The sequence below is a fragment of the Danio rerio genome, chromosome 3, assembly GCF_049306965.1.
Source record: "Danio rerio strain Tuebingen ecotype United States chromosome 3, GRCz12tu, whole genome shotgun sequence".
NCBI lineage: Eukaryota > Metazoa > Chordata > Actinopteri > Cypriniformes > Danionidae > Danio > Danio rerio.
The window spans coordinates 56,250,858-56,274,327 of NC_133178.1; the positions used below are offsets into that span (position 1 = coordinate 56,250,858).

At 37.6% G+C, this 23,470-nt stretch overlaps 1 long non-coding RNA gene across 1 annotated transcript; it reads right to left on the minus strand.

Moving 5' to 3' along the window:
- Positions 1–20,270: 20,270 nt before the first annotated feature.
- Positions 20,271–23,109, minus strand: LOC141381298 (uncharacterized). The gene is made up of 6 exons (XR_012401243.1): positions 23,050–23,109; positions 22,624–22,729; positions 21,534–21,663; positions 21,271–21,356; positions 20,929–20,971; positions 20,271–20,831 (listed from the first exon to the last, which is right to left on the minus strand). It is a non-coding gene; the product is annotated as an uncharacterized lncRNA (long non-coding RNA).
- Between the last annotated feature and the right edge of the window lie 361 nt (positions 23,110–23,470).

The following is a 23,470-nucleotide window of genomic DNA, read 5'->3' on the forward strand; positions in this document are numbered from 1 at the left end:
CTATAAATGTCACTTGAAGCTGTATAGAAGTGTCCTAAAAATATCTATTCAAATATTATTTACTGTCATCATGGCAAAGATAAAATAAATCAGTTATCAGAATTGAATTATTACAACTATTATGTTTAGAAATGTGTGAAAAATCTCTCTGTTAAACAAAAATTGGGGAAAAAAATAGACACGGGGCCAATAATTCTGACTTTAACTGTAGTTCACCTAGAATGAATAAACAAATTCAAGTGCATAGAGTTGGCATGGACGTAGGGGACTGTCATGATCACCAGCAATGTAACCACCAGAGATCGCTGAAACACATTCACACTCGCATAGGACTACAAATCGGCTGCTAAATGGACTACAAGGACCAGTCAAGCACTACAAACACACAAACACACACACACACACACACACACACACACACACACAACCGGTTCATGATCCAGACTGATTGCATACACACAGGTGATGCTGCCCAAGTACTGATTACGCACACATACATACAGCTCACTTTGAGACACTCATGGCTGAGTCTCCTGTAACCAGGGGAGTGACACCGACAACAGAGGTGAGGATCCACATGCAGGTTTATTAGCGAGGTCAGGCCAGTAATTGTGAACAAAGGGACAAACGAATGTATACGGGCAGGTCAGAATCGTAGTCAATTGGCAGGCAGAAAACAGGAGCAAACAAAAAAACAAGGCAAGGATCAAAAACACGGTAAAGGCAGACAAAGGAAATACATTGTAATGTCACTATAGCAGATAACAAGACTCCGCAACAGTTTTTGTGTCTGAGCAGTACTTATAGTCCATAAATCAGACCTTGAGCTGCTTCAGCTGTGCGAGTGTAATCAGTCAGGATCTAGAACATGTGTGTGAACGGAGTGCATGTATGAAGTTGTGGTCCTTGAACTGGCGGATTTGTAGTTTGTGAGTGTGAATGTTTTCCAGCGATCTCTGGTAGTTAGATCGCTGGTGATCATGACAGGGACGTTTCCCCACCAATATCCACCAATTACTAAAATGTCCCACTACCAAAAATGTTATCGACTTCAAAATAAAATGAAGCTCCGTCAGCCCTAAACCTACTTTTGCACTAAAGGTTAAAGTCAAGTTTGCTGTGAGTTCACTATAACACCAACGCAATCTCATGACAATTCGTAACTTTTTGATTTAGTGGCTAATTCGTATAATTTGTACGATCAAATTTGTACAATTTAGTATAATTTGCTCATCACCCAATGACGGTTGGGGTTAGGGGTAGGGTTGGGTGTCACACCCCTTTTTTAAAGTCGTACATTTTCATACGACTGAACTTGTACAAATTTGTACGAATTACCCACTGAACTGACAAAACATAAAATACTTTCGTTTCCTTGTGAGATCAGGCTGATAACACTGTTAACCAAGACTGTGCAATTAATCGAAATTCAGTTTCAAATTTAGCCTCCATGACTATGAAAAACAATATTGGGGATAAAACTGTTAAATTGCATCACACACCTCTTTAAATTTCTCTAGGCCTACTTTCATACCTCCTCAAAGCAAGATGCATAAAATTATGTAAATTGACTTTTGCAGCATAGAACGTGTTTTACTAATTGTTATTTGTATAGTCACTTGTTTATTTTGTAGTAATAAGTACTTTATACATGATTTTAAAAGCGCGAAAACAATGCATGCGCTCTAGTAATGTATGTCCCCACCAATGTCAAGAACGAATCTACGCCCTTGATTGAATTAACTCTTGACTTGTTTTAAACCTGTTGACTTGATCCAATCTTGATTTTTTTTTTCATCTGTTAAAAAAAAGAAGATATTTAAAAAGAAAGCTGGAAACCTGCAACCATGCACCGACTTTAAGAGGGAGTAAATTTGGGTAATTTATTTTTGGGGGCGAACTATTCCTTTAAATCTCTCCTTCAGGACAAATCTGTGTCATTTTATATCATTATATCATTAAGAGTAGACCCTTCTTAATCAACCACAAGATCTGAGGTATGATTTATCTCCAGTAGTGTGAGCGAAATCAATTCGTTTCGAGGTCTGTGTGACTGCAGTTATTCAGGAACCACATCAAATCCGCACAGAAGCTGCTTTATATTCTCCTGGTCTCTCATCGAGTATTCTGACATCATTTGCCGGAGGCTGGAACTGGAATCAGGTCTTCAGGAATAGATCTGTTCCTCTCTAACCAAAGTCTGGGATGTTTTGGCAGCTCAGTGATTTACAGTGATTGGAGTGCTTCAGGGTAGAACAGCTCCCATACTAGACTAGGCTGTGATGCAGTCGAGATGCTTTGAATAAGTATAATGTTGTTCCAAACCTTTAAAATAGGCCCCTCAAGAATAATTAGACATTTGTGTTGTTTGTATAACAATGCCCATGTGATGTCCCGGTTGAGCATAATCTACGATCATCTCCTTAAACTTAATCTCCTTAAGCATATAACCAGGCTTTCAGGCTTTCTATATGCAGCCTCCTGTTTGTGATGCAACTATCATTATGTCAGTGGTATAGTTTTAAGGCTGTTTTTACAATCAGTGTCAATTGTTAGGATAGAAAAGCGCTTACATATTTCCCAAATGATGTTTAACAGAGATTTTCACAGTATGTCTGATCTTTTTTTTTTCTGAAGAAAGTCTGATTTGTTTTTTATTTCGGCTAGAATAAAAGCAGTTTTTAATTTTTAAAAATACATTTTACTGTCAAAATTATGATTATAATAATATTAGTGGGCCAAGCAGTGGTGCAGTAGGTAGTGCTGTCGCCTCACAGCAAGAAGGTCGCTGGTTCGAGCTTTAGCTCAGTTGGCGTTTCTGTGTGGAGTTTGCATGCTCTCCCTGCGTTCGTGTGGGTTTCCTCCGGGTGCTCCAGTTTCCCCTACAGTCCAAAGACATGTGGTACAGGTGCTCTGGGTAGGCTAAATTGTCGGTAGTGTATGAGTGTGTGTGTGTGAATATGTGTGTGGATGTTTCCCAGAGATGGGTTGCAGCTGGAAGGGCATCCGTTCTGTAAAAACTTGCTGGATAAGTTGGCGGTTCATTCTGCTGTGGTGACCCCGGATTAATAAAGGGACTAAGCCGACAAGAAAATAAATGAATGAACATACTATACAGAACAAACCATCGTTATACAATAACTTGGCTAATTACCCTAACCTGCCTAGTTAACCTAAAAAATCTAGTTAAGCCTTTAAATGTCACTTGAGGCTGTATAGAAGTGTCTTGAAAAAGATCTTGTCAAACATTATTTACTGTCATCATGGCAAAGATAAAATAAATCAGGTCTAAGAAATGAGTTATTAAAACTTTTATGTTTAGAGATGTGTTGAAAAAATCCGCTCTCTATTAGACAGAAATTGGGGAAATAAACAAGTGCCAAATAATTCTGATTGCAACTTTTTATATACACTTTAAACAAGATGTATTCATTTATTCACTAAACTTAGTTAGGTCATCTTGTTGCATTGTCCAGATAAGTTGACTTCTCAAAGTTTTCTCAACTTAAAAAGTTCACTCGGCAAAGTTAAATACCCAACTACTTATTTCAAGTTAACAAAACTTGCAAAGTTTAGTTTTAATAGGTTAACTTACATTATCAAGTCAGCAGACCTAGCCAAGTTTAGTTTTAATCAACTTACATTTTCAAGTTCACTGAACTTAATCTAGCAAATTTTCAAACCCAGGCTCATTCTGAAAAAGTAGTCCCGTGGACGTTTCTGGAGACCGGGAAATACGTCCAGGGAGGTACGTATTTTTGCAGTTTTTGGTTTACGCAAATCCATGAGAGGCCGCTGTGAGTGCTTTTTTTGTATCTCAAATGTCTCTCGCAAGTGCTTCAACTTTTAGTGTCATAGAACAATTGGCTTTATGCACAACTAGAGATTTTAAAGGTAACGATAAATTTCCGAACATGAAAGCTTAATATGACTATTTTCAGTTTCACAAGGTTGTTTTTACAGCATCAGTGTTGTAATGTAATTACAATACATTCAGTTAAATAGACTTAAGCAATCATTTAGTTGTTCAAGCATAAAATGGGATGAAAGACTGCTGTAACCACTAGCGCCATCAGTAGCAACAGGTAGCAATTTCATTGGAAATACCAAGGTAAAATAAACTGTCATGTTATAAAGATATGGTAAGGGACATGCAATTTAATGCAGTGCTTCTAGTCCGATCTGAGACCCTTTTCATATCGTATATCTAACATTCAGTGTGTAACGAAGGGTCTGACACAGAGGGATCCATTTGCAGTATATTTATTAAACAGAGTTTAATAACAATAAGCACACAGATGTTGTTTGTGTGCGAACTCACATAAAACACAGTAGTATCAAGTCGAAGGGCAGGCAAACACAGGGTGAGTAAGCAGGGATGGGTCAGAGGCTGGCGGCAAGAATCAAAGTCGATATTCAGGCTAGGGTTCAAGGCAGGCGGCAGGCAAGACAAGGTCAATAATCAGTCCAGGTAAGCAATGGGAAAGCAGGCAAGGATATGGACCGCTCAGTAGTGTTAGCCGGGGCAGACCAAGACTTCGCAAAGAGGTGAGTGTGTGTGCTGCTTATATGTGTGAGCATGGTGATTAGGAGATGTGCTAAAGGTGTGTGTGTGTGACAATCAATGTCAAATCAATGTCCCCTTGTTAATGTCAAAAGTCCGGTGATGAAGACCTCTGCTGGCCAGCTAGGGGAATGACTGGGGAATGACCGAGTCGGTGACACAGTGAAGATTGCTGATTTTGTTCTTAAACGTGACAATTTTGTAATAGAAAGACAGTTCACTAGATGCCGTTGGGCTGCCTGGCAAAAATTTAAAGTCCCAGAAGGTGAAAGGGGAAATTTGTTGTTTTATTGCCCATAAGGTTGCCTTCACACCTAGACTTTTGTTTCAGTACCTGGCACGTTACCCCAGTTAGTGCGGTTCATTTGGCATATGTGAATCCAGCAATTGCGTTCAAATTCGCGTTAAATAATCAGTCCAAAATCACCTAAAAGAGGTGTATGAGAAAGTCTTACCTCTGATTTATATTTAGCGACGATGTCTGTGGATGTCACCATTCAAAATTAAAGTGCTCCTTTTCTAATGTCATTGCTTATTGCCCTAAATTAAAATAAGGACGCATGACAGCTGAGCGGGACTCTGCAAAATAAACCCTGAAACTCTGACCAATGTGAGGAGAGTTTACCTGCACGTGAGTTGAGAAGTTAAGAAACTTTGACGTGTGAAAATGAACAATTTTAATCCCTGTTTCAGAACAAAACAATTGATCTACAGGTGTGAAAGCATCCTAAAAAGCACTTATTTTGAAGCAGTAATCACAATACTGCGATACCGTGAAAGCATGATATTTTTATCCATGGTTATCATACCGTCATAATGTTATACTGGTCTATGCCTAATTATAACAGAACTTTAAAATGTATTCAGTATGATAAAACAGCACTGCTACTTTCATGAGCTAAAGAACCAGAACCAGCGGCATAATAAAAGCTCCACTGATTTTTCGCTTGTCTCTCATCAGCAATTGCTTCAGAGTTTGTCTTAGTTTGCTTCACAACTTCATACTACCATAATAAATAGTGCTGAATACTTTCACTCTTAATGAATACTTTAATCTCATTCCTGATTTCTGTCCTGTAGGACAGTGGTTCTCAGTGAGAGGGAGTCGCTTGGTACAATAAAAAATACAATATCCAAACAAAAAGTTATCAGCCTTTCATTTTTGTTGTTTTTTTCATTTTTAGGGTTTTTACATTAGATAAACGACAATAGCTTCAGTTGCACCAGAATGATTTTACGGCACTAGCTAAACTTTCTAACACCTTTACAGCACTCACGTACATTTAAAATAAATACAGGCCACGACCGAACATAGAGGATGATCTTTAAGTGGCAGTCTCCAAAATGAAACCAAGAAAAGACTTGTGATCTAACTTAAATATTGTGCCCACCAGTCTTGAGAGTGATTTGGTGAGGTTAATATTAAATAATTATAAAAAATGTAACATTTTGTGGTTGTTAGACTGTTGCACTTTTTTGTGTTGCCTGTATGCTTGTGTTTATATAGGCCTATTGGCAGGGCCGGAGCAAGCTGAACTGCCGCTCTAGGCAGAGGACGATCATGCCGCCCTCAACCCCAATGTGAAAATGAAAGTCACCGGTTATGAAAATGAAGTGAGGTGTCGCGGACCTCTTTTCCAGCCCACTATGCGCGGATATAACTGACGACGCGCGGGTGCTGAGCGAGGGGGGGAGGGAGGTGTCGCGGACACTGCGCTCTCTATTCTGCCGCCCTATGCGCGGATATAACTGAGGACGCGCGGGTGTCATGGCCCTCAATTCTGCCGCCCTATCCGCGGATATAACTGAGGACACGCGGGTGCTGATGGAGGTGTCGCTGACGCCGCCCTCTCTATTCTGTCGTCTATGCGCGAGTATATTTGAGGACGCGGGTGGTGAGGGAGGTGTCGCAGACATAACTGAGGACGCGGGTGGTAAGGGAGGTGCCGCCCTCTCTATACTGCCGCCTAGGTCGCCTCTATGGACTCGCCGGCCCTGCCTATTGGTTTGTGTGAGTGTTGTGTGCAACATGTGTATGATTATAACCACTTCCGAAAATAGTGGGGGTTGCAAGTCATTGGCATTGCTATTTTGGTGGTCCCGGGCTGAAAAGTTTGAGAACCCCTGCTGTAGGATGTAACAAAGATAACTCCCATGATATCATACTCAGTCTTAGAGTGATCAAAATGCACCTTTGTTTGTTTGGACCCTCTGGTGCATAATATGCGCTGTACCTTTTAAAAAAAATCTTGAAAGCAATTTGTTTTTAAAGTATGCCAAAGTGCAGAAAACAGGGTCAGACCCCTTCAGAGTTTGACCTCGATGTCTACCTGAGCAGTCTGTAGTAACAAGTGACTAGAGAACAAACTCAACTATCATGGAAACACTGAACTTGAAGCTCTAACAGTTTAGTCTTTCACACATTTAATGATTACCTCTCACAACTGACAAGGAAAGTGAAAATGTCCTTTTTTTTGCAGTTATCTGTGGTTGAGTTGAAACTTGGATATGATTGAGAGGTGTCAAAGTGCAGATGACAACAACAAAACACGCTAATGCAGAGGTCAGACATGTTTGGGCATGTTGACTGTGTTTTGACCACAGCTGCAGAGCCCTAAAGCAGGAAAATAAGTGAAGTATAAGATAAACAAACAAAGCTATACATTTCAAAATCTCAAATCCATCGAGAAGATAAAATTAAGAGACACTTAGCATGAGGGTTGATGGGAAGGATCAAGTTCTGTGGATCTGCTCTGTGGAAGCTCAGTTTGTTTACAGAATGATCTGATACACCACAGGCCTCACTGTTTGTAGTTATTGATTTCCGTCAGGCCATTGAAAGTTTCTTCCTGAGGGCAGGCGTAGTTTTCCCAGCATAGATTCTTGTCCTGCTCCGGCCCTCTCAGGAGCAGCTCTCATCCAACATACTGACAGAGTTACACACTGGACATGAGTTTAGCCTTGCTGTCAGAACGGAGCCACAAAACCCACATGTCCATGACAGAGGAGAATGGTTGGAGAAGTTCAGGGAGAGGAGAAATAGATCAGAATTCATCTTTCAAACCACAGCACATCCATTAAAGCAGAGTTTGTTGTGAATCATCCTACGCATGGAAATAAGCTAATGGTGAATTAATCTCAAGAAGTTAGCTTTGGAAGTGCTCAACAGTGCTGTTATTGTTAACTAGACTTATTAAACATTCCTTTTGGTTATTAAAAAAAGGTGATGAAAATGTAAAAAAGAAAACAGAAAATATACAATACTATCTGAAAAAAGTTGAAGAACTAAAATCAAAGTTGTATTAGAAATCAATAAAAATAATAAGGGTTGTATTAGTTAAAGGTGCAGTAGGTGATCTTCCACAATGCTAACAGCTTAGCATAAATCTCTGAATCACAGTCCCTCCCCTGCCTTCCAAAGTCACGCCTTCAGAAACATGAGCACATGCACCCTAACAATATAGGTGGAAACTAGGTGAAATAGCGCTATCTACTTGTGTTTTGTTGTTAAACTAGTTACAATCTACATTTTCAATGCTGCAAACGGTCTTTTATCCAGCGTGCAAAGGTAGCTCCAATATTGATTCAGGATTTTAAAAAGTTTTAATTCAGCATGTTTTTACCGATCGTAAGCACGCTCTATCTCGTGAGCGCACAGCTCGTCTATGCACAAATGGCGGTTGGCTGAGCTGAGTGCAAACGGCTGCGCATTTGTTCAAATCTGCATTTGCTGACAGACAGTTTGAGCTGCTTGTCAGAATTACGAGAAATGTCGGCCCGACTATTTAATTCCATGAACATTTTTTACTTTTATGCCCAAAATATAAAAATACATATTAACACATTTACTTTAATCAAAACTATTGGAATGTTAAGAGACTTTCAACCAGCACAACAACAAATGTTTCTGAAGACAATTACCTACTGCACCTTTAATGTTAGTTAATGCATTTACTGACAAAAACAAACACTGAACAACACATTTATTACAGTATTTGTTCATGTTAGTTAATGAAAATACGGTTGTTTATTGTTAGTTCATGTTAACTCTCTGTGCAATAACTAATGTTAACAACCATGAAGTCGGATAATGCATTATGTAGATTAATCAAGTGAACTGATACTTGTACTAAATGCTGTGCAAGTTTTGTTCATAATTAGTTCATGTTAGTAAATACATTCATTTTCTTATAACTTAGTCTCTTTATTCATCAGGGGTCGCCACAGCGGAATGAACCGCCAACTTATCCAGCATATGTTTTACGTAGTGAATGCCTTTCCAGCTGCAACCCATCACTGGGAAACACTTATACACTCACGCCAATATGAGGAGAACATGCAAACTTCACACAGAAATGCTAACTGACCCAGTCGGGGCTCGAACCAGTGACTTTCTTGCTGTGGGGCGACATCGCTACCCACTACACCACGCGCCGCCCTTAGTAAATACATTAGCTAATGAAACCTTATTGTAAAGTGTGACCATAGCAAGAAACTAATGTATATTAAAATACTAAATTTTATGAAGTAAATAAATAAATAAAATGATAAAAAAGCACAATGAAAGGACCATAGACTAAAAATGTGTTCTAGCATCAAAATCAAAAGGCTTCCTTACAAAATCAATAAATACAATAGACTTTAAAATGTTTTTACGTAGTAATAAAATATATTCTTGTGGTATATTTTACAATGTACAAACTTGTGTATGTTTTTAAAAATGTCTTGAGTGCACATTTATGGTTATTATCTTTTGCTACTGCTTTACAAGATTAATATAAAACTAATAATAAATATAGCTGCAAGCAGCAATTATCGGGGCAAGCAGACCAGTGGCCACATCATAAACAAGCACAACAACAAGCTACAGAGCAACTGGAAAATTCTATAACTTTTTTGCGGCATATTCTAAGTCAAATTTAGTGGAAATTGGGCTAACGATCTATAGAGAGTTCAAAACAACTGATTTTCAAACTAAATAAAGACAGTGGAAAGGAAGTCAATTAGAGAATAAACTACATCAATGTTCTCTGTTTGATACAAGCAATCTGCAAGACCAGTTCCATGACAATAGACAAAACTATTCAAAAAGATTTGTATGATTTCTATTGATAGAATTTAATTGTCATCACATATGTTGGTGCTTTAAACAAAAACCGTAACACCTATCGAAACACGTTCTATAACTTTTTGCCAGCACAGTCTGAAGAGTCAAATTTGGTGCGAATCAGCCAAACGACGTAGACAGGAAGTTATATGAGTTAATTATAGGGCACCTATGGTGAAAAATCTACTTTTCAAACTGTTTGGACAGACATGTGTGTAGGTACAGTGTATAGACTGTCATATTGGGGTAATATAAACACACCCAGTCCTTTTTTTCAATTTAACAACATAAAAACGGTGGATCAATTGGAGCGTTTTTAGATCGACTGCAACTTCCCTGCCCACCAATATTGATTGACAGGCATACATCACCATATCCTCAGTTTGTTGTTTCACGTCTGCCATTTTCAGCGTGTGAGTTAAAGCGATGTTACCAAAGTAACGCCTTTGCTCTATCTCCCTTAAACTTCAGCCGTTTGCCGATCACAGAAGCTCCGTCATCTTAACTAGGTGCAGCTGGAAAGTGCGAACGCACTGCCTCACATTCTCATCCCTCCATTGGAAATAACGAACTTGCCTTAAGCAGGTTGCACACCAGAAGCTGGTCAGGATCCTATTAGGGTACACACACTGGCGCCGTAAGTCGGCGACTGTCCACGGTGCCCAGCCACAACTCAGGACACTGTTCATATTTCTGTGCCATGTCACGGCTCTGAATGACGCATCCGGTGTGTGACACCCTTTAGTTATAGCCTCAGTCAAAGATAATTTAGTGTGTGTGGTTATTAGTCTCGGTGTACAAGCTCGGCACTTTAAACTAGCACACAGTCGGCTGTAAAACTATACAAAGACATAAATAATTTTGTAACTACCACTCTGACATTGGGTGGAGTGGGGGAGCTCTTGGCTCTGTCCCCTTGTTAAGTTGGGCAGGAAGTCGAAACTAATTTTCATGTGGAGCAGCACGCCCCTAAAACAGCGAGCTGTGTACACGCCCCCAAAAAGACACTTTTTAACACATTATAATAAAAAAAATCAGATTTGTGATTTGAACAGAACCTAAACTGGCACACTCAGAAGAACCATAATATTAATTTTAAAATTATAAAAAGGGGTAAACTAGGTGCCCTTGAGGGCATAGATGGTATCAATATTGTAAGGACAACCCAATGAATGTATCAAGACACATTTCATAACAGTATGCAAAATTAGTCAAAAGTTGTTAGCATTTTTAGAAATATCATTATAATGTTTGACCAAAAGGTGGGACTGCAACAAAACTTTTGAGATCCTTCAGGGCAGTGTCCCGAAAACACATACTGACTTTAATAACAATTTGCCAATGCATCTGTAAAGTATAGCAATTTTTGACAATTCAAAGTGGCCGATGGCCATAATGGCTGACCTGGGATCAGACATCATTCAACTTGCATGCTCCACTGGATGTAAAGAGACAAATTTTATGAATTTTGGACAAAGGGTTGAGAAGTTACAAGCAAAAAAGCTTTTTTTTTTTTTTTTTGTATCTCTGAACTACTAGAGGGCAGTGCTTTGAAATGCTGCAGCTCATTTTTGTGATAACACACACCAAGTTTGGTGTGAATGTGTCAATATGTTACAGAGATACCCTAAGTCAGTTTTTGCAAGCTCTATGTTAAATTTGTTTGCAAATTTGTTTGAAAACGGTTCATCTAATTAACTTGAATTCCACAACTTTTAGTCAGCATGGTCTGTAGATCATGTGATTTAATTTTGGTAAAAACTGGACAAACGGCCAAGCACAAGTTCATTCAAAAAATGTTTTTGAAATAGCGAAAAAAAAAAAATTATAATGGAAACGTTTGAGCCAAGGAATTGGCTTGAGCCAAGGAATCAGAGGAAAAAAAAATATTATGGTAGCCCTTTCAGTTCAAAAGTTATAAAGATAAACATAAGTGAAACTTTGGACAAGTGGTCCAAGAGAGTCCAAATTTGTTGTTGTTGAAGATCAGACCATCAGTGTACCAAAGTTTGCACAAATGCCACAAATGGTTATAGGGCTGCCGTAGACTGCCAGAGTGGGAGAAAAAATTAAAGAAAAAGAATCCTGAAGAATAATAAGAACCGTAACGGATACAATAGGTGCCCTATGCACCTTTGTTGCTTGGCCCCTAATAAAAAAAGATCAGCTTCCTCTTCATATTACTTTATGCACTGTGCATTATAACTAAAACGTACAGGACAAACAATTTGATTGACAATACATTTTAGCCTATTGCAATTACATTTATCTTTTAAATACCTTTAGTAATTGCACTGTTATTTTACTCATCATAATTGTAACCCAAAAACCATTACCCTCAAACCTAGTCATATTGTAGTGCTTTACATTTTATGAACCATACCCATTAATGTTCAGTTTGTTCAGTAAAAAAAAGGAAAAAAAAAGAAAGATTGAATTACCTACACTGTAAAAATGCAGGGTTCCACACAATTCAGTCATGTTGTCACTATAGAAATCGATTTAGTTAGCTTTCCAAAATTAAGTTGATTGAAGATAAAACAATTAAGTTGTCTGCCAAAATCTAACAGCAAGTAATTGTGTACACCAGGGGTGGCCAACCATGTTTCTGGAGATCTACCTTCCTGCAGATTTCAGTTGCAACCCATATCAAACACACCTGCCTGTAATTATCACTTGGTGTTCAAGTCCTAATTAATTGGTTCAGGTGTGTTTGATATGGATAGCAACTGAAATCTGCAGGAAGATGGCTGTCCAGGAACAGGGTTGGCCACCCCTGGTGTACACTGTAAGAAATGCTGGGTTTCACACAATTTTTCCACATTATCTTAAAACAAATCAATTAACTTAATTGTTTTGACAAATTTAAGTGGATTAAACAAACAAAAATGTTACCAAATTTTATTTATTTAAAATAAGTTAAAGCAACAACACAATTACTAAGTGGTTAAAACAAGCATCAAAAGTTTCAGTCCACGTCATTCTCGAAATGTCAAAGCAAAGCATACGGGTCATTCAGATATCACTTGAGAAGTATTAAAAAGATGCTTTATACACATAAATACTTGTCTATAAATGTTTATTACTAACCTTTCTATGAACATGAATTAACTATAACTGCAGATCAATGATACTGTAACGTCTGCAATTATATAAAATACATAAATAAATGCAACATATATGAACACATACAGCCTCTTACAGTCGCCGATATGTTACCAACTACAGAAGAACTACACACAGCAAAAATTAAGGGCTCTATTTTGACGGTCCATGTGCAGAGCGCAAAACGCAGGGCGCAAACGCTTTCAGGGCGTGTCAGAATGTGTTTTTGCTAATGTAAGGACGGAAAAATCAGCTTTGCGCCGTGGCGCATGGTCTAAAAGGGTTGAGTTTATTTTCTTAATGAGTTATAGGTGTGTTTTGAGAATAAAACCAATCAGAGTCTCATCTCCCATTCCCTTTAAGAGCCAGCTGTGTCGCGCCATAAGCGCATTTGCTATTTACATGACGTAAAGTAGGTTCACTTTCGCTTTTGCTCTCATAGGGAAACCTTTATGCACAGACATCAATTAGCCTATAAATAATTAATTTCGTTTGTTAAGGGCAAAGATTTGTTTCAAAACTTTTTCTAAATTCAGTTCTAATTTCCAGCAAAAGTGTGGTCAAAAAAGGTGAACAAATCTAAACTTGTTTTAATTAAAACAAATATAAATATGGATATAATAAATAATACTGCTAATAATAATTTATTATAATTAATTTATAATTTTGTATAATAACATTATACAAAAGCAAATTGAATGAACTGAAAAAGCCTCTCGAGATGAAGGATTTAAGGCCATGGTTTTTAAATTCATGTTGGCTAGAAAATAATATTTTAATCCTTTATATTTATGTCCTATATATATATATATATATATATATATATATATATATATATATATATATATATATATATATATATATATATATATATCCTTAATATTTTAATTCTTTTTTTATATGTAAAGATATTTGCGTATTGCTCCACATCTTGTGTATTAAGCAGTGTGTAAGCGAGGGGCACTCTGCGCCGAACCTTAGACCGGGTTTGTTCTGGTCTAAAGAAAAGACTATTACAGTTTCTCAAAATAGCAACGAGCCAGCAACGAGCCCAAAAATTGCATTCTTTTTTTAGACCAGAACACCTATGGGCGCACATATGAGCGCAAATGCATTTGCTATTTCAACAGCTTGGTGCAAAATGTCAAAACGACTCTTGCGCCGAGCTGAAACTAGCAAAAAACAATTGCGTCATGCCTTGCACCATATTGCGCCGGATGTATGATAGGGTCTTTATATAGCCCACTTCACTCTCTCGTCTGTCCTTTTCTGAAAGGATTGGATGTAGTGATGGGTTATTCTTGAGCGATTTGTTAATTTTAAACGAATCTTTAATATGACTCGGCAACTACGAGTCCTTTCAGGGAGTGATTCGTTCATCCGTGCGTGCACACATTTGTGCAGGTGGTATCGTTCATTTCAAGTCTTTTGAGTCGTCCATCGTGGAAAGACAGAAGACAATCATTTGCATTTAGAGCCAGAAAGAGAATTGATCTGTTCATCTTTCGAGTCCTCTATCAAGTCTCAGTCGTTCATTCACCACGGGCCAATCACATGCTTTTAGAGCCGGAAAAATAATTGATCCGTTCATCTCTTGTGTTTTCGAGTTTGAGTCATTCTGTCACGTGATGAACAATCGACTCCATAACCAGAAGACTCGAAAGGTGAACTAATTATCTTGGCTCCTATCGGCTTAGACTGTGTACATTGGTTAAAAGTATACTGCATGTAACGTGTCAGTGTAACGTGAACAAACCACTGACATTTGAAGACATGAAGAGGTGAGCTGAGAAGACAACAATACCTTTATAGACAAAAGAGCAGGTAAACATTGAATTAATATTTTCTCCTTCTTATAGTTTTCTATTTATGACTTATTTGTCGTATGATCAACCCTTTGGTCTAGTTTAAGATGTATTCGGAAGCAATTCGGAACATTTTAATAATATTTTGGCAAATTAAACCAAATGAACAAAATGATTTGAAAAAAGATTCGTTCATCTCGATGAACGAGACTCAAAGATCCGAGTCAGTAAAATGATCTGAACTTCCCATCACTAATTGGATGTCAGAAGCCCAACTAAACTTCTCTGACCACATTTCTAGAACTGCTCGATCGTGCAGATTCGCACTCTATAACATCAGAAAGATCCGACACTTCTCATCTGAACATGCAGCTCAACTCTTTGTTTAAGCTCTTGTTCTCTCCAAACTGGATTACTGCAACTCTCTACTAGCAGGGCTTCCAGCTAACTCTATCAAGCCTCTTCAGCTGCTCCAGAATGCAGCAGCACGAGTTGTCTTCAATGAACCTAAACGAGCACATGTCACTCCGCTGCTAGTCCGTTTGCACTGGCTGCCAGTTGCTGCTCGCATCAAATTCAAAGCTCTGATGTTTGCCTACAAAGTGACCTCTGGCCTTGCTCCTTCTTATCTGCTCTCACTTCTGCAGATCTATGTGCCCTCCAGAAACTTGCGTTCTGTGAATGAACGTCGCCTCGTGGTTCCATCCCAAAGAGGGAAGAAATCACTTTCACGAACGCTCACGCTCAATCTGCCCAGTTGGTGGAATGAACTCCCTAATTGCATCAGAACAGCCACTCGCAACTTTCAAGAAACGACTAAAAACTCAACTATTTAGTCTCCACTTCACTTCCTAATCTGCAATTGCCTCTTTGAATATCACACTAACTGTACAAAAAAAAAAAAAAAAAAAAAAAAAAACTAATACTACTAATACTTCCCTTCTTAGACTTTACAGACCTGAAACTTGCCTATAGCACTTATTCATTGTTGCTCTTGGTTGTGTAAATTGCTTCCTTGTCCTCATTTGTAAGTCGCTTTGGATAAAAGCGTCTGCTAAATGACTAAATGTAAATGTAAAATATGTAAATGCCCTTCAATAATCACTTGCACATTATTTTCATCAGCTCAAGAAGTTTATTATTTCAAATATAGATGCGAGGCAAATGAGAAAGCAAAAAATAGCCTTGTAAACAACTACAGGGCACAAGGTAGATTCTGCTCTTCCTCTTGGCTTTGTGGCTGTTGTTGTGAGGATGACAAGGTTTGTTTGAGCTCAGGTCAACCATGGCTTGTTATTATGTGTATATATTATTACGGTCTAATGTCTCGGCTGTGTATTTAAAAATGGCAGTTCCTTTGTTTTTATTCTGCTTGTGTACGCGTTGGTGACGTTTCTCTGTATACCAATAGCGTTTAGCTGTTTGCCTTGCTCTGCCTTTTAACAACTTAATATGATGTGTGATAAGATATCATATACAGCATTAGGTTTGCTATTATAGTTCAATTCATGCAATTGTAGAAATTGCTGATTTTTTTGGCCCATCAACATGGGTTTAAGTGAAGTTTATTCATAAACTAATTTCGAGAGGAGCACGTGATTATGATTGAACACGGCTGGTTCTGCATTAGCATGCATGATCCACCAATCAGGCCACTCCTAACCCACTATAAAGAGCCAGGGTTTTTCACTACAGTCATCATCGATTTGAAGAATCCCCCCTTCCACCCCTACCTTCTCACCTTTCCCTCCATAGGGCAGCACGATGGCCCAGTGACTAGCACTGTCGCCTCACAGCAAGAACGTCACCGCTTCTAGTCCTTCAACAGGCCGGTGGTCGTTTCTGTGTGTAGTTTGCATGTTCTACCCGTGCCTGCGTGGGTTTTCCCCGGGTCCTCCGGTTTCCTCCCACATTCCAAAAACATGCACAATAAGCAAATTGATAAATCTAAATTTGCAATTCAGGTAGTCTTATAACGCAGCATATCTTGTAATAGCATTAAATTTTTAGTCATCAGCTCTTATCAAGGGGGAGTTGTCGAGATCTACCTGAGCTCAAGGCTCCCCTCTCTTCCTCCAAACGGGAGGGAGCCCAGGGCTCAAGAACCTTCGAGCTCAGGGCTCTCTCCCGGGACAGCATGCCAAACTTGCTTATAATCAATCATCAGCTAAGTGTGAACTCTTGAATTGGTGATTGTGGAAAAAAGTTGTTAATTGTTTTGGTGATTTATCCTTTATCCCTGTTTAAATTTATCCATTTGCATCTAAATCTGCATTTGGTAAATGGAGTGAGGTTTGTTGCAGTGCATTTGCCCTGCTTTTAGAGAAAGCAGACAGGTGTGTATGAGTGTGTTATGCAGAAGGCCTAAATGCATGAGGGTGAGTGCTGAAGAGGGAATTTTAGCCTTTAAGCTATCACTCTGGCATCTTACACAGGTTTAGAGGAGGATAAAAAGAAAAGGAGAGCGTGCGTTGAATAAATAAGCAGCGGTGTACAGGCCTCTGCTTGCTGTCTTCTTCTCATGCTTTCATCTGCACATTTCTTTCTGTCATCCACGTCAGCTTCTCTACATGCAGAATTTACTCTGAGAATACTTTATTTTACATTTGACATGTGGATGTGACTCTTAACCTTTCATGACTTATCTATGACTGCACTTCATTTGGGTGCAGAGGCTCTACTTGTTGCCATAGATCTTGATTTAAAGGTGCCATATAATGGAAATCTGAATATACTCCTTTAAAGCAAAACAATAAGAGTTCTGTACATGGAATGTACATAACACGAGCCTCACACTCCATTGTTTCATAACTCAACCTTATTTAAGGGGGCGAGGAACTCAATTGGTCCAAGTGTGCTTTCAATAGTTAATGGTTGTTTGTCTACTGGTGTTGTCCCTAATAGTTTTAAACATGCTGTTATTCAGCCCCGAATAAAGAAAGTGAATCTTGATATTAGAGAAGATTGTGTCTGTACAGCTGATTGATTTCCTGGTTAATATTTTTGATAAACTTCAATTAGGTTTTAGAGCTGGTTATAGCAAAGAGTTCGCTCTATTGTACTTTCAAATGATGTCTTGATGTTAGAGAATGATTGAGGTAGCCCTGTTGTTCTTCTATTATTGGATCCCATTGGTGCTTTTGATACAGTCGATCATGACATTCTCATTGATCAGCTTAGAGAACACGCTGGTTTTCAGGGTCTAGCCTTGGACTGTTTTTTTTTTTTTTTTTTTTTTTTTCATATCTGAAGGATAAAATTATATCAGTCAGTTTGGGCAACGCTTGTTTTTATGTCACTTAATTAATGTGTGGGGTTCCGCAGGGCTCGATATTGGGTCTGGTTTTGTTTTTCCATTTACTTGCATTGGGAAAATGTTTTGAAAAGCATGGCAGAAACTATCATCCATATGCTGATGACTCTCAAATCTACTTCGCCATAAAATTAAAGTTAAATTGTTTGTCTGATGTGAAGTGTTGGTTAGCGAATAACTTTCTCCAACTGAACGAGGACAAGTGTGAATTGCTTATTTTTTGGTCAAAAAGGTTCAGATTCTAAAGGCAATCTGTCTTTGCTTCCTGGAAAATAACATTCCTCCGTAAAATGTCTTAATGTTATCTTTGACTCTGAGCTTAAATTTGATCGCCAAATTAATGCAGTTGTCAAAAATATTTTTTTCTATTTTAGATAGAGTTGAAATTATTAGCCCCCTATTGAATTTTATTTTCTTTTTAAATGTTTCCCAAATGGTGTTTAACAGAGCAAGGACATTTTCACAGTATGTCTGATAATATTTTTTCTTTTGGAGAAAGTCTTATTTGTTTTTTTTCCCAGCTAGAATAAAAGCAGTTTTACATTTTTTGAACAACATTTTAAGGTCAAAATTATTAGCCCCTTTAAGCTATATTTTTTCGATAGTCTACAGAACAAACCATCGTTATACTTGCCTAATTCCCCTAACCAGCCTAGTTAACCTAATTAACCTAGTTAAGCCTTTAAATATCACTTTAAGCTGTCTAAAAGTGTCTTGAAAAATATCTAGTCAAATAGTATTTACTATCATCATTTAAGATAAAATAAATCAGTTATTAAAAATGAGTTATTAAAACTATTATATTAGAAATGTGTTGAAAAAAATCTACCGTTAAACAGAAATTAGGAAAAAAATTAACAGGGGGCTAATAATTCTGACTTCAACTGTATATTGCCAAGCTGAAGTCTGTCCTCTCTTTCAGTGATTTAGAGAAGGTTGCATAGTACATTTTTACCTGCTTTTTTTGCTTAGATATTTTTTTTTTATATAGTTTAATTATCTTATTTTACAATAGTTTTAATAATTTAATAGGGGATTTCCTCTCCATTGACGTGTAGTTAACTGATGATCTGGGACCTTTAGCCAGGACAGATTACTGTGCACATTTTAGATACATGACATTAAGTATTTTTTTAAATGTCACAAAAAAAAAAAAAAAAAAATTAAATGAATGAGGACTCATGTGGACATATCACAAAATCTAAATCAAGTAATTTTAGCATGTCAAAGTCAAATATATGAATATAAAATATATTTACTGAACAACAAAATTGTTGCTAGTGAAAATAGCAAATGGCTTGTAATGTTGGAACTTTACTAGCCAAAGTGGCTAGTAGATAATGTCAAGCCCTGATTAGAATAGTCAGCACTGAAGCCAAATCTGCGGCTTATCTAACAAAATAACTTACGATAACAGTCCAAAAACTGGTACAGCCAAATTTATATTATAGAAAAATATTAAATACAATTAAAATAAAATAAAGTAAAAATCAAGAAAAGCCAAAAAATAAAATAAATAAATAAATAAATAAAAAATGAAAAACTTGTTTGAAATTTTGTTGAAACTTGATTTCAATTGTATATCTTTCACCTTCTAAATATGTTTGGTGACTAAAATATGATTTTAATAAAAGTAAAAGTAAAAATAAAAGTAAATCTGTTTAATATATCTGTTTTGTTTAAATGCACCAAAATACATTGCCCATATTCACTGAGAAATTGATACAATCATTCATTTTTAAAATGGGGTGTACTCAATTATGCTGAGCTCTGTAGATAGATAAATACATACATCAATAAATAAATAAATAAATAAATAAAATAATAAATAAATAAATAAGGGCGACGCAGTGGCGCAGTAGGCCAGCAAGAAGGTCGCTGGGTCGAGCCTCGGCTGGGTCAGTTGGCATTTCTGTGTAGAGTTTGCATGTTCTCCCTGCATTCACGCGGGTTTCCTCCGGGTGCTCCGGTTTCCCCCACAGTCCAAAGACATGCGGTCACAGTCCAAAGACATGCGGCCAGCTAAAATTATTCTTAGCGTACTGTATGAGTGATGTGTTGTAGCTGGAAGGGCATCCGCTGCGTAAAACGTATGCTGTACACAGCAAAATATGGGGACCCAAAACAACTCTATGGGTGTTAATTTTAACACTTTGAAAGTGTCTCATGGGGTCCACTCAAAACAGAGTTAAATCAACACTTTCAAAAGGGTTGGCACATTGACACCGAAGTAAGGGTTAATTTTAACTCTGGGCAGAGTTAAAAATGTAACTATATTTAACACCGCCTGGTAGTAATTTTTTTACTACAATATATTGTTATTTTATTCAACTCTCTTGAGTGTAAATATGGTAAAAAGGTAAAATAGACTGTAAATTACAAAAGAAAAAACATTTTATTTGAAAACATTCACCACTTCAACAATTCATTCAGTTTTTAAAATGCAACAATGTCAAATATGCTTTAAATGTTTTATTAGTACAGACAGTATCAACAAAATATGTATGACCAGTGCTCAAAAAGGCTGTTTCAGTCCTTTGGTCCAAACTTGATGTGTTATCAGAGCAATTTGAAAGTTCAATATAGCGTCACTCATAGTTTTCTCTGAACTCATAGTTTTCTTCTGAGCGCATAGTTTTCTTGTAAAATTACATTTTAAACAACTTGGTGTGCAAATCTTTCACTTCGGGTGTTTCCTTGGTCCTCCATATCAAACACAGCAGTTTAAATGAAGGTATAAATGCTGTAAACTTGTGTGAAAACAAACTGGAGCTAGGAAATTTCATCAAGCATGTCCTGTGAATGAAGTGCTTCCCAGCCACAGGATGACCTTTATATCCATGACGATGTAGCAGCTGCTGATCGCTAGTCTGGTGGTTCCTGATGCACGGATACAGGGCGATGCTCATTTAAGAACTCTTCAAGACTCCAGCATGACTAAGAAAAATGTTTGAAAACAAATTGCAATCAAATTCTATGATATATTTAAAAGAACATTTAAAGTAAATAAAACATTCAAGAAATCTAAACTCACCTTTTGAAAATCTTCATGATGATCCACAACTTGACTGACCCAGCTGGTTGAGGTGACAGGATATGGAAAAGTAGAAAAAACACATACATCACTGTTGGATCTCCAAAAACAATTAGGTTAACCACTATGACTAGAACTGGAAAAACAGGCAGCTGTCTGTCCAGAATCCTCAATTTAACACAACACTTGGAGCAAAATTTAAAGGAGCTTAAAATCTTTTATATCATTTAGTGATGCTGACTTCCCCAAAATATTGGCCACAGTGTAAAAAATATTCATAAACAACACTTTTCTGTAAGCGTGTGCGTGCGTGCGTGTGTGCGCGCGTGCATGTTTCTTTACCAGATTCAACTTGTTAGGCCCTTTCAGGTCCAGTATTGACGCCAACTTTCCTGGAGTCTAGCAGATGTTTCAGGTCCAAATATAATCTAAAATATTAGGATAAGCAGAAGAGGAAAAGTGCAAAGTAAAGAGCAAAACATTATTTAAGTAACAGTTCACCCACAATACAAAACTTATCACCTTCATGTCATTTGTTATTCTCTAATGCTCTAATACCCTCTCAGGTTATTGTGAAAATAAATACAGAACTTTATCAAACATACCTTAATTATTATTATTACCACATATGACCAAGAAGGTGTGCTTGGTCATTTCACCAACTCTGGAAATACACCATCCATCTCTAATCAGCCACCGTCACAGGGTCTTGTGTTATTGTATAGAGAACTGTGGCTGTTAAAAAAACAACAAAAAATTAGTATCCACACATATGCATAACATTCACATAAAAAGGAGAGATGAACATCACAAAGTATGCCTCACACTTTTTCAGATATCTTTTGATTCAGATGTTGATTATTGATAATAAATCTACAAATCAAACCTGTATCATCATTAGGCTGCTCAAATATGAATCAGTTGATTAATTTTACAGACAGGTGGCTGTTTACAACGCACTAAATTGTCTTTAATAAAACGGAAATGTTGTGTACAGTGCATGCTAAGTTTAGCCTATAGTTTTAAGCACAATATCATGCGGGAGAAAAAGCTTGACTAAGATGTTCCTGACTACATAAATAGCCTAACTTACTAACGTCAGACATCCCGAGTTGGGAAAAGTAATTTTCGGGGGATACAGAGTTGATTTGCGGGAGGTAGCGGGAGAGATGAGAACCTGAAGAGCAATGGGATGAGTTGCGCGCGACGTACCTGAAGAGCGGTGGGGGTGACGCGCGACGTACCTGAAGAGCTGGGAGGGATGCGGTGGAGAGGGGTGTGCAAAGTGTTTAATGACCGGGCGGGAGACGCGCGATTTCCGGGAGATTATCATTCATTTGCGGGCATCTACTTGGGCATCTGGGAGTCTCAGTGCATTTGCGGGATAACGTTAACGTTAGTCCCGCAACTTCCGGGAGACTTCTGTAACCTTAAATGTCTGAGAAAGTGCAAACGCGGTCATTTAAAGACATTAATGTTAACATTCCGACTTTAATGGTTGTCAACACTTAATATAATTCAAGCGTACGTTATCACGCGAGTCTATGGACTAACGGTATATGGACGGCCACGAATGAACCAGTTTAAAAGGGCCGCGGTGTTTAAAATAACTAAATTAACGTACACGAATAACAAAAAAATCATATGTTTTAGTCAGGAAGCCTTTTACAAGTAAGCATATGTTCATTTACTCACCAGATATGTTTTAGAAACTCTCCAGAGCATATGGAAACCGTCCTGTGTTGCCATTAGAATCCGGGCAGAGTAGGCTAGGCTGCTCCGGGGATTCCCTGCTAGTTTGCTTCGAATTAAAGGAGAAGTGTCGATTTTATTTTACAGATGGGTAACAACGCACAAAATGGCATTAAGCGTGACAGAAATGTGTTGAACATGTACATTTGATGTTTTTATGCACTATGTATGCGTGAGCATATATAAAAACATTCTTGAAAAGAAGTGAATAGTAATGCAGTTAAGCTAGATACACAAACGACCATGAATAAACCGCAGAAGATTAAAATTGTCACTCCATTCTAAAGTTATTAATTTAACAATATGTTTACAACTGTATTTCCTTAAAGAAAGTCAGTAAAATACCAACATTTACGTAGTTTGACTCACCAGTTGCTGTTCTAAACCTCAGATGGAAAATGGCGTCTGGAAAATTCTTTAGTGACTGGGGCTGCATGAATTCCCGGATGTTGGAAATAACACCACCAAGTGTAGAAAAGATAACTCCTTGATTTCGCACTGAATAAAATCAATTCTAACTCTTATTATATTCATTTATCAAAATCTAACTCTTTAACGTCAACACTTTACTCTGAAATGCTTCAACACCGAGAATTTAACTCAGATGAATTTGCTGTGTATAAGCTAGCTCTCAGCTGTGGTGACGCCAGATTAATAAAGGGACTAAGCCAAAAAGAAAATGGATAACCGAATAAAATAAAATACAGACAATTACAAGTAAAATAGCATTTATTTTTAAACAGTGTAAATTAATTTATATTGAAGTAAATTTCTTCAACAACATAAAAAC